The sequence below is a fragment of the Acartia tonsa genome, chromosome 7 (genome assembly GCF_053477335.1).
Source record: "Acartia tonsa isolate MP-2025a chromosome 7, ASM5347733v1, whole genome shotgun sequence".
NCBI lineage: Eukaryota > Metazoa > Arthropoda > Copepoda > Calanoida > Acartiidae > Acartia > Acartia tonsa.
The window spans coordinates 32123673-32136956 of NC_137266.1; the positions used below are offsets into that span (position 1 = coordinate 32123673).

Sequence of the window (13284 nt, forward strand, 5' to 3'; positions counted from 1 at the left end):
GATAAAGGGAAACCTTTCTAATAAGGTTTTTTCATATTCCGTTAGAGAAGTTTCTCTTACATTCATCCAATTGTCATTATCCGCCGGACCTATAAAGCCTACAATTGAATAGGCCATACAACCTGGGGCTGTAATTCTATCCTTGGCGACCCATTCGATCACGTTTATCTTTTGCTGGACCGATAGCCGGTCATAAAAAGTGGCATTAATTGAATCATCACCTATGGTGTTAAAATGAGTCGTGTTAAGACTTTCGTTTAACGTTTTTTCCGCAAACAATGGGCCAAGATTTCCGTCCGCTGGGAGTTTTGATACTCTACGTTTTAGATCTAAGATGTCGGTGTCGGCTAATAATCTGCGATGTGATTCCGTGTCCTTAAACCCTGCCCATTTTGTTTCTATTTCGAGCTTCATAATCTCGGATTCTTGTTTTATTATATCTCTATAATGTGACGAGTATTCGTTTAACTTAACATTTAACGCTTCCGTTATGAGTTCTTTGATTTTTTCAGGGGAAAGCGGGTCAGACTGCTGCTGCGAGGTACCAGGGACGGCCGGAGCCGGCGGAGGCGGCGGATTTTTGGTTTTATCATTATCCCCTTTCTTGGCATTATCGGTCATGGTGCTGGAGTGTAGTGTTCGTTAACACTGCTTTGTCTACCACGAACTTTTTTAAGAACTTGGAAATATCCCTTTCTTCCTGTTTTAGGGAGAAAATATGGAAATGTGTGAAATTAAATACTAGTGTGAAAATAAAAGGCGGGTTCCTTTTTATCTTTATTTGGCAGTTTGCCACGAAATAATTATTAGAAATATTCTGTAACAAATTGTTACTATAAACTGTTTCCGTGAATAAACTTAGTTATCAGGAAAATATTAATTTCACTTTGCAATCGAAGCTACTTTACAATTTAATTTTGTCTGTACGTTAATAATTATCTATACCTTCCCCCCTCGAAAATTGAGTGGTAGACAAGACTGCGCCAAAATGACGTATGAGGGGATGTACAGACAGACCGGAATACGAGTATAGAGTAGCTTCGATACAATTAAATATCAATAATATAACAAAGGTATTTCTAAAAAATACAACATTTATTAAGCAATTAAACTGGTTAGAATAGGCAGATTAATGGGATTATTATTATAGGATATATTTAATATGATATCAATTAAAGGCTTGGACGTCTCGTTTTCTGTACAGGACAGAAAACCACGTGCACGGGAATATGGGACTAAGACTGTCGACAACCTAGCATATAGGTATACAGTCTACCAAGTGCAAGCTGAGGGAGAGATGTTCTCACAAGGCCTGCATAAAATCAACTAGCCCTCAACACAGCAGGATGGAGTATAGTGGCGGTTACAAGTGGAGGTCTGACTCAGCCAGAGAAGTATAGGAATGTGGACAGGGATGGAGATACATAAACTTGGATGGTGAATACCACAGTAAGAAAACGTCGGCGGATCTTTATGAAATTTTAATATATTATGTAGACATGTAAGAAAAGCTTCAGTTTTAAATTTGACGTCACTTAGTCAAAAATTGTGGCCACAGGAGCCTTTTGAAGATTTGGGCTCTTTATCTTTCACACACAGAAAATGAGATAGAAAAAAAGCGGATGGGGGGACGCCACCCTTCCCCCCCCCCCCCTTTCGACCGTTAATGGTTAATGTGCTTGGTCAGTTTAAAATATATTTATAGACACCCTGTATTATATTATAACTAGGTCAGTGTGCTAGACCAGTATTTGGATAGAAAATGCAACTTTTTACTTGGAAAAATCAAACTTTCATAAACAACATTTTTTTTCATAAAAAAAATAAAGCACAGACGTAACTGCAGTCTAGGTTTTTATCATCAGTTTAAAAGTGATAAAATACAGATAGAATGTAATAACTAAAAGACTTTAATTTTAACAAATATGAGAAGAATTGCATTTGTCGCAGCATTCTCACTGTGATATAAATATAATACAAATCAGTAAAGCATTTGTAAAATTGCATTTTTTACAGTTTTAACACTACATACACTGCAAGGTAAGGCAGACCAACAAATAAGTCTTCTAATAAAGTTTTGCTTTCAAAAACATTGTTTTCCAACCTAGTTTTGTTTCCTTTGACTTTATTTGTATTAACTTTGGTTTTCCAGTATTTTCAACTATGATAATTGGTCAAGCAATTTTCTCAGTATTTGTAAATAGGTAAACTATATGGAAACGATATCATTGTCAGAATAATATCATAAAGTATGTTCAATGACAAGTATCTGGAAAAAAAGAACAGAATAGCAGGATTGGTTACTATTTAGACATTAGGGCGAGTTTGGGATTACTCATTTTCATCTGGATTAATTTTTTGAACCACTAAAAATCAAAGGGGGGGGGGGGCTACTACAATAATATACTAAATGTTTTATTAAATCCATTTTGACAAAGAAATTAATATACAAATAATTGCATTTTCTCTTGAAAACAAAGTAAGAATTATAACTTTAATTTTATGTTAGGGCCTATTCAAATTTTCTAATTGTTATAGTTTATAATTAAAAGCAGCAACTGCATTTATAATAGTAGCGAACCAACTATGGATATTTTTCATAATGCAAAACTATGAAATTAGTGCCATGAAGCCACTATACTATTGTAAAGATACTAAAATACAAAAAGACAGACGGACGGACAAAATACAGATATTTAGAAAGACTACTTACCGCTTTATATGAAAGAAGATTAATACCATGTTATCCGGAAGTAAATGACAAAATTTTCTTTACAATTACAATTATTGCAATTAAACTTTATTGAATTCTCTGCTTTTGAGCGTAATCATTCTTGTTACAAAGTCAAATAACTTTAGTTTTAATTTCCGTAACAAGAATAATTAAAGCATAAACGTCGAAACTTTGTATCATAAATATCTTCCATTTATATTTCTGCATTTTTATGATAATTTCTTGATGTAAAATATTTTAGGAAGCACAACTAATTAAAGTAAATGACCTTACAGATGTTTTATTTTCATTTCCATAGAGGGAAGGGTAGATTGCAAATGAAAAGACAAATTATTGGATATTTTTTTCTGAGGCAATTTCTCATGGGAATGGTTAATCTTTCTTCCCGCCAAAAAGGACAACAAATTTCCAAGACTAAAACAAACCTTTTTTAACGATAACTATTATTACAAACATACAAATAAACAAATAGACAACAACAGATAAAAAGCTTTTTCTCTTAATTTCAAATTGATATAGAAAATTTCATACTTTTTATTATTAGTTAGTCAGTTAAGTAAAACGAAGTTGAAAGCATAGAGATATAGTGAAACTCCGAAAATGTTATAATTTTACCTGTTTATTTATTTTAAATCTTAAACATCAATATTTTTCACTTTCACTTAATATAAGTTTATTTCACAAATGTATATAACTAAGTATGTCCTACTTGCTGAAGCTAACTAAACCAACTAACTCTCCCCCCTCCCTTTGTTTAATAATTGGTTGGTATATAGTATAACCTACAATATATTCCGACAAACTTCGCGGAGTAACTAACATACAAAACAGTCAATATTTTTATTAGCAAACTTGCTTTTATTTTTTTAAAGAAACTTCAAAATATTAGCATTGAAAAAAGAAAAGGAAATTAGAATATTTACCAAATACTACAAATCATTTAAAAAGAACTCTCAATTTTGTTTTAGTTTTCTCCGTTGCTCTGTGAAATCAACTTTTCTCGGAGACATTAAACAAAAGTGGGGTAAAAGTTAGAGAGGTAGAAAAACAGGTATATTAAAAGGGAAAGGTACCATCAAGGGTTGTTTCACAATGTAACAGCAGAAAACAAAAATGCCTAAAGTTAGTTTCCTTTGATTTGTATTACAGAATGTACAAGATCAACGATGCCAACATCCATGAAAGCGAAGCTCTGAAACGGTAGAACAAACGGACATTTACACTTGTATAGTGTCAGAACTGAATAATAAGAATGTAAATGTATAAGAGTCGAAGCAAAATTGTAAATAAATTTGTTGAAAAACTGCTTGATACAGGATAATGTTTATGGACACACTTACATTGTTAGGACTTGATTATTTTTATCATTAGTTGAATAGCCGGCCAAAAAATGTATTTTATATAACGGGAGCTATGTTTAGTCGATTGAGTGTTGAGCGAGATCTCAACGAACAAGAAAAAATCCTTACTACTTCATACAATTTTTCGGGATAGCTATGTGGTAAAATTGACGGTTTTGTATAGTATAGAAAAGTATGGAAAGAAAGGAAAGAGTAAAATTGGAGAAAGGGCAAAAAATCAAAAAAAAACCTCGAATAGTTTTTAAACTTTTATAATATAAATCATTATCTTACAATAATATTAACAAAAAGTTGTTTTTTGATATAGCAAATAAAAATATATTTAAATTTAAGATATAACATTATGCATATTAAATTTTAAGATTAAAGATAAATAGATGTTTTGTAAGGAAAACTTATGATTTATTAGCTTGACCTACTTATTACTAAACACACACTTATACAACACACTTAAATAAGTATGCAAATTTTAAAGGTAAGAAAATCTAATAGTTGATATATCTGATTAGATTAATAACATTGTAAAAATGTTCCAAGTTCAATTAAAGTTAGAAGAAAAGTATAGAGACACTACGCATCTAGGCAAATGCAACATTTAAAGGCGTGCATTCAATTCTACATTTACTTACATTAGCATAGTTTTTCTTTCAGACATCATAGCGAAAGTGTATTATTATGGTCAGAGATCTAAAGGGTTAAGACAATTGCAGATAAATTGATGTACATACCCATTGATGATACACAAAATTACCCCTTTTGTAGATTGAAATTAGTGATTGAAACGTTTGAACACTAAACTTAATAAACCAACCAACCAACTTTGGGGGCTAGAGTAATAATTGTCCCCTCTAACTCTAGTTTATGATAGTGTTATTTGTGCTTATGAGGCTCTAATAATTTGATAATATGACACAAATGCGGAAATTAATGTACATCATGTTTTATACATTAACTAATAGATCATATGGAAATTATTAAAGTTTTTAAATCATGTGTACAACTTTAATTAAAGATAGACTAAACATTGCTAGTCAATTTAAAAATAGGCACGAGGGGGAGGGCTTAGAGCATTATGAACATTTTAAAAAGCGAAGCTTTTCTATTATTAGAGTCAGTCCATCCGTCCGTATGTTAATTTTTAATTTTGAAATACTGATTCATATTTCAACAAGGTACGATGTTATTAGCAAAGCATCTCTATAATCAAGACCTAAAATGTAAGTATGTACTTAAACACTTTTTAATAAACAGTAACCTGTATTCAGGCCGTTTTGCAACAAATTTTCTTGCAATTTTGTTTAGACTTATGCATTAATATTCTTCTCATTCAGTTATGACACTCTTCAAGTGTTAATATTTATTTGTCCTTCCATTTCAAAGCTTCGCTTTTATGAATGTTGTCATCCTTTTTATACATTACTTTTATACGATCTTAAACGATTTAAACCATCTTTAGAGAATTCGAACAACATTTTGGGGACGTGCCGAAATTAAATTTATTTAAATAGTCTTAATATCAACTGCCTTTAAAGTGATTGTCCTTGTTTGATCTAGATTTAAAAGATATTTTAGAAGATGAAATAAACATTAATTTTAATCAAGTATAATGTCAAATTTCGAGTCGTATTTTTAAAGTTAAATCTTATATGATAATGTTAAAACTAAATACATTTAAGCAATATTCTAATTGATTAATTATGCTTATTTTACTTTTTTAATTTTTCAGTATTGAATTAGAAAACAAGGATAAAAACTTTTAAAAAAACAAAGCTAAACATATCATATGTTGCGGACAAACTAGAAAAATTAGAAGTCTCAACAAAAAGTAAATATGGTTTAACATGTTTATAAAAACATTAAAAAAAACTCGATTTTACTGTTTAAACAGTTTGCTAGTCGACCTATGAATCACTATTACAAAAAATTATAAAGAAAATTATATTAGGAAAAAAGAAAATTTGAAAAAAAACAAAATGTTTGAAATGTTAACATTTGCAGAATTGCCGACCCTAATGTTATAATTAATTAAGTCTATTAATTAAAAATTTTAATTATAGTTTAAATGAATTATTTTTAGAGTTTTGTAGTGATTTTTAGTCAAAGAATAAACTTTTTAACAAAGAAATGGAAAGTTAAATGTAAAATCTTTCTGGGTTAAACAAATTGATAAAAGAAAGCTTTTCAATTTTGCGAGGTTGGTTTTACTACATTCTATACGTTCTTTCTACAAATCTTACAGACATACAGATGTACACACATAGATATACAGACACACACAGTGACATACAGATGTACACACATAGATATACAGACACACACAGAGACATACAGATGTACACACATAGATATACAGACACACACAGAGACATACAGATGTACACACATAGATATACAGACACACACAGAGACATACAGATGTACACACATAGATATACAGACACACACAGAGACATACAGATGTACACACATATAGATATACAGACACACACAGAGACATACAGATGTACACACATAGATATACAGACACACACAGAGACATACAGATGTACACACATAGATATACAGACACACACAGAGACATACAGATGTACACACATAGATATACAGACACACACAGAGACATACAGATGTACACACATAGATATACAGACACACACAGAGACATACAGATGTACACACATACAGATGTACACACATAGATATACAGACACACACAGATACATACAAGACATACACATGAAAACTAAAAAGTCTTTTCCACAAAAAGTATGAGGGTGTGACAGATAGAATTTAGAGATGTTTTGACGTAGCAACACAAAATTTATTAATTCAAAAAGTTTTATTTTATTTTGTTCACTACCGCAGGGGCAATTTCTTTTAGAAGGAATGTGGTGCCAATTTCTGTGATCTTTAGCTTAAGACAAAATACCACACTACTTTATAAATATTACAGGACATTTATACCCTGGAACTATGAGAATTTTCACTAAAAAGAAGAACCACATTGATTCAGCGGTTAGCGAAATCCTTCGTTTCAGAAATACAGACAGACACAATATTAGCTCTATTATTTCAAACGGAGTGCCCGACAACAAGCGGACAAGTTGTAATCTTAAAGCTGTCTAAGCTAAGTAAAATACTTTTATATGAAACATTAATTTTCCAGTTCTATATGATGCAAAAAGGTTTTGGTAAAAAAGAATCGATACTTTTCTTTTCAATCTTTTAAATTTAGGACATAAACTTTCAAATGTCAAAATTTATAATTTTTTATCATAAAATTTTTTATTTATCTTCTTAAATTCAAAGTTGTAAACATTTTTAATATTCTTAATATTCTAAAGAAGAATAAAGTCTTGCACAGTACATAAAAAATGTATAAATCAAGTTATAATTTTGATAATTCGCAATTTCTAGTCATAAAATAGTACATGTACATATAATTACACTAAAACTAGGCCAAACAGTGTACGGCACTTGATTTATATTAAATTATACAAATACAGGATGTTTTAAATAGATATTTAATTTTTTTATATGATTTGTAAAATATTATACAATAAAAAATCAAAAGTTTTAAAACAAACAAAAGTCAAAAGTTTTGCTCTTATTATGCGATTTTGAGCGCCATGTAAGACGTAAGTAGAAAAAGATTTACATAAGAACTAATATTTTTTTAAGGAGAACCAACTTTTATTTCCCCCTGTAGGTAAAATTAAGTATATCAGAATAAAAACTGCGCTGCATGGAAAGTTTCAATTATACAATTATAGCTGCACGAAACTAATTTTACATACTAGGACACTCATGTAAAACAACCATTATTATACAAATAAATATATTCCATTGTAATATGAACAAAATTTCGATATTCTTTCAAGTTCACTTATAATTAACCTGACTAATACTAATAATTTTTAAATCAAACCTATTTCATTACCAATGAAACCCTCTCCCTTATATTCAAAACTTATTTCAATCTCCACAGGACCCTACTCCTACTGAGTACTATTCCTACGGGGCTCTACTAAACTTTATTCTTCCTAACCTAACCTGTTATAAAATATCGTTTGTGGTCCAGATGCAATTTGCGGAAAATCAACGATTTTTTACAGTAAAATTTATGTAATGTGACAGAAAGTTATTTTAATCAATCAAATCAAAATTTTTGTCTGTTTTAGATTAACACTATTTTTCTCAGCTTTTCAGCTCAAGACACACGTCATTTAAATTGCTTTATATTTGTATACATTTTGGTAGTTAGGGCAACTACTCTATAATTTGTTTTTTTCGGTTTTTTCTTCGACTAAAATGGATTATACATATTTGCATTAATTTTGTTAGTTAGTGCAGCATCTCTGAGATTTAATTTGTCTGTCTTTCTGTCCATTTAAATATACATTCTGGTACTTCATTTAATTATTATTAAATTTGTTTGTCAGCTTATTCGTCGAAAGAAAGATGATAAAAGAGGTTGCCTTGAATATTTCAAATGTCATGATTAAATCTTCTTTCTTACCTAAAATATAGAAAACATTAATTGTTTCATGTATACAATAGAAATACGGTAATATTCTCTTAGGAATATTTTTTTCAATTTTGAAAATTTGAGAAATACAACTTACATATCCGGTTTATTTCTGGATATTATCATCCTTGTTTCTGAATATGCACAGCTTTGTTTTGTTTGTATTTATTTTTCTATCTTTCATATTTTAAACTAAATTTGAAATCTGGGACAAGATATTAGATATTGGATGTAATAATAGAAGGAAAGATATGAATGATAAATAAATAACAGAAAAACAACAAAAGGACAACCCAAACTAAAACCTTATTTTTACCACCCACTGCGGGGAAATATAATACCAGCACTCAGAAACTCTCATAACTCTTACTTAACCTAACCTAAGCTTTAAAATATTCAACATATTAGCTATCTTTGTCACGAATTCAAAAAGTTTGTCGTCCATTATCTTAAAATCCGTTATAAAAAACATAACAAAATAATTATATTTTTCATTTTCCTATTTATATTTCATTTGTTGTCAATTATCTATTTGTTAAAGCATTTTTTCATGACATAAACATTAGTTTATAATTTTACACATTTTTAGGTCATATTCAACTGGTAAAAATTAAATTTGTACCTCTTTTATAAAAAAAAACGAAGCTTTTTACAGTTTGAGCCGATACTTATATGTCTATTTTGGTTAGATCAATATTTATGCAGGATAGAATAGTTCAAACTTCAAATGAGAATTCCTGTAATAATTAGTTATAAAACAATAGCCCAAAAAGAATTGATAAAGAATTTGTTATGTTAGTATGCCTAATGGTAATTCAAAGTGGTGAATTTAAAATATTTGACGATTGAATAGACCCTTTTTTGGTTTTTCTCATGGTAGTAGTTTTGATTTTATCTTGGATTTAAACATTCTTAAAAGGAAGGTCTTAGATTTAATTTTTTCTTTTTCTTTTTGTATATTTTATAGATTTAAAAAATAAGATATATAATAAGTTACGAATATGCATATATAGGATAACTATGGATAAAAGTAACAGGATGTCTGTCTGTGTGTTTGTACGAAGAATCTCGCTAACTACAGATGGTTCTCATGAACAGTGAATTTTTGTATACGTCCAGGGAGGTTTAGTAGCTGTTTTAAGGAAGAGTACCTCCATCCTCTTAAGATCAATCTGGAACCCCCCCTCCACAAATTAGTTTTAAAATCATTTCTTTTGAAAACTAAAATGTATATAAAATGGTCAAACCATCCCCAATCCCTCAAGTATCCCGAGAGCCCTCAATGGGCGTTCCGCTAGTGTTATAATGAAAACTATATTTCATAATCAACAATTTGAGGAAGATAATTAAAGTACCTCAACAGATTATGACGTCATACGATAGAATAGCCAATGAGAGGCCAGTATACACTGTAATTGACTAATGGTAAAATTCATGCGGGCATCTCATTGGTTATTTTATCGTATGACGTCATAATCTGTTGAGGGACTTTAATCATCTTCCAATTTGACTACAAAAACATGTTAACATAGATTTGCTTGACTTCATTTTACCCATCAAAGAACCTTCTTATAAGGTATCTATGGATAGTATTGTCCTTGTCTTATGTAAATGTAATACCTATATGTGAATGTAAATTAGATTAAACTTTTAAACTCGAATAAAAAGAAAAAGTTAATGAAATTTTATGATGACAGTATCTACAAATAGAAAAACAGGGATGTAGATAACTATAAAATAACTGGATATAATCTGATACGATACATGATTTTTCAGTGTAGCTGAGAACCGGTTCTCCTCCAGCGGATATTAATCGGTTTCGAAGCCATACTTGAATAGTTATTTCTCGCATCGTATTATAAACAGCTTTATGCGGAAGGCACGGGCTAAAAAAACTGCTTTTAATCTTATGATTGTACATTTTTATACTCGCAGAAAGCTGGATATTAAACGATGCTAGACATAGTTTCTTCGTATGGATGAGAACCGGTTCCTATCCACCGGATTCGGATGAATACGAGAAATTGTGTTCTTGGTTGGCTTGTTTCAATTTTGGTCATACTTTAAATATTAATAAAGTGAAGTTACCATGAGCTTTATTTTTTAACTTAAAATTTTTTTTATGGCAGTTGTTATTCTTGTTTTTAGAAACTTTTACTAATGCGTCACACGTATCAGCATACAATTGCGTACAACTAAATAAAACCATGTGATGACGCATTCAACCAAAACACCAGAAATGTAATTTAAATAGACTAGAAAAAGTCAGTTTTAATTAAACAGACAAGGACAATCTTATTCGAAGATATTTTTAAATAAGCCGTGTTTTAAAATCGCTTGCTATTAAATAAAAAAATAAAACATTGTTTATATTGTAAATACTAAAGTTATCTAAAATATACATTTTAACGTACTATATATGTATTATGTATGTATATAATTTTTATGCATCAAAATGAATTATCTTTGTAAACACTTGTCATTCAAAGTACAAAGTTTTCGATATAGTTTAATATGTGAAATATTACACTTTTTCGGTCTGTCATTTTCTCTCTCTCTCTCTCTCTCTCTCTCTCTCTCTCTCTCTCTCTCTCTCTCTCTCTCTCTCTCTCTCTCTCTCTCTTTCTCTCTCTTCCTTTTCTGGCAAGCATAAACCATAATGTTGAATTTAAACATATATATTTATTACATGTTTTCTATGGTAGCATTTTTCATTTCATAAATGATATCCGAAACGAATTTAAAAATATTAAAAACAGATCATTATATTTGAATGCTTTAACACCGACCTAACCTTTATTTCTCTTCAATTCTTTTTTATTGAATAGGTTATTTAGGGCCTACTATGTAACAAGGATGTAAACGACACAAGAAAGAAATATTAGATAATTTTAATAAACGTAGTTATAACATGAAATATAAAGCAAAAAATCAAGAATAGATGTTTATAGATGTTAATAAAATTGTGATATACCTGTTATATCAGATGCGTGACAAATAAGTGACATTAAAAGGAAAGCAATCGCTGACTAACATATCCATTAACTTCCAGAACATCCAGAAGGTATAAAAGGAAAAGAGTGGGTTGTTAATAATTCCATACTGAATTCCAAATCCTTTATGATTGTAACTAACTAGAAGGCAAAGTATGTAATAGTGTTACTGCATCAGAAGTAGAACAGCTACTCTATAATTAAAGTGTTTGAGGCCCTAAAAGTAACCATAACACACACAAATTAAACTCATCTCCTTTTTTTTATTTTCTCTTTGAAATACACTCGATCATGTAACTTCATACACACTGTTCGCTAAGCTACGTATCTTAATTATCGTAAATGTGATATTCTGCACTAACTATTAAAATTGTTGTTCTGGTTAACTCCTCAATTATTGGAATCATAAGGGCTCTTTGTCTTTTTTTAAAACATTGAAAACGGAAGTCAGAATCATTACGCGCGAGTTAGAATTTAAACCAGCAAAATATTTGTTTCACAATTTAATCCAAAACTAACGAAGACAAGAATGTTAAAAAGTAGAGTATGAATGATGAATAATGGTTAAGTTTATGAACCACAGAATATCAAATACCCATTAGATTGTTTTTGCAGAAAGTTGACTGACAGACGGACTCATTTTGCAATTGTTTTTAATAAAGCACAATGTATAAACACTCTTATTATGGCAAGATTTTTTTCTGCTTTTTTACACATGATTATTATTTCATAGATATGTTGGCCTTGAAGCATTGAAGTCAATTTTAACTATTTATAAAATTAAGTATTATATAAAACTGAAATGGCTCTGCTTTTTTTAAAAGGGAGCTATATTTATTATAAGTTGGTTTAAGGTATTTCAAATGTTATGGTAGAGGCAAGGGGACAAGAAAGGCTACTTGTACTTTAGGCTTTGAAATCTTGGTGTCAATACTAAGTAGGGAGTTATGTTCATTGCGAATTTCAAACATAGGGGTTAGATTCATATAAAAATTATTATGAAAGTTTATTCGACCATTTATATAGCAAAGCTGAATTATGAGTATATGTTCATATGTATAATTTAATTTAATTCTTGGTAGAAAATTGACACGGCTAAGTATCTCTGATGTATTAATTTTAGCAGGGAACTTTGTTTTTAATGAATTTTTACCCTTATTAAGAATTAAAATTACTTGTGTGGTGTAAAAAAGTTGATTCTACATACATATGTGTAAACGCTGTAAGCATAAAATGTGGTTTACTAATTATTTTAATATTTACACATCAATAAATAATGAAAAATATTAGATTTGTGAAACATGGATAAATAAATTTCTGTATCCTATTTTAAAGTAGTAAAGTTTTTTTGTTTGACCGTCAAGACAAGTTCTTCTTAAACTATTTAGGATGTTTATTTTGCATGGCAGCCAAAATAATTCATATCCCCCCTAAAATATTCAGCTTTAATTGGATAGACAAATATTTTAATCTTGAAGTCCTTAAAATAAATCTTTATATCCATTTATATTAGATCCAATTAAATAGTTTGTAGTTCCGTTTCACCCTCTTTACAAATCAAATATGAATATGAAACTTTTTTTTACAAATATATGAAAATATGACATTCATTTTCAAACATGCAATTTTATATACAAATGTCTATCAGCGTAGCTATTCTATTTTTTA

The 13284-nt window shown here is 29.7% G+C and overlaps 1 protein-coding gene across 1 annotated transcript in view; it reads right to left on the reverse strand.

The window, feature by feature from the left end:
- The window catches only part of LOC145323584 (cGMP-dependent protein kinase, isozyme 1-like), a 255551-nt gene that overhangs the window by 163846 nt on the left and 78421 nt on the right, over positions 1 to 13284 (reverse strand). The gene's annotated exons all lie outside the window — the stretch shown is intronic.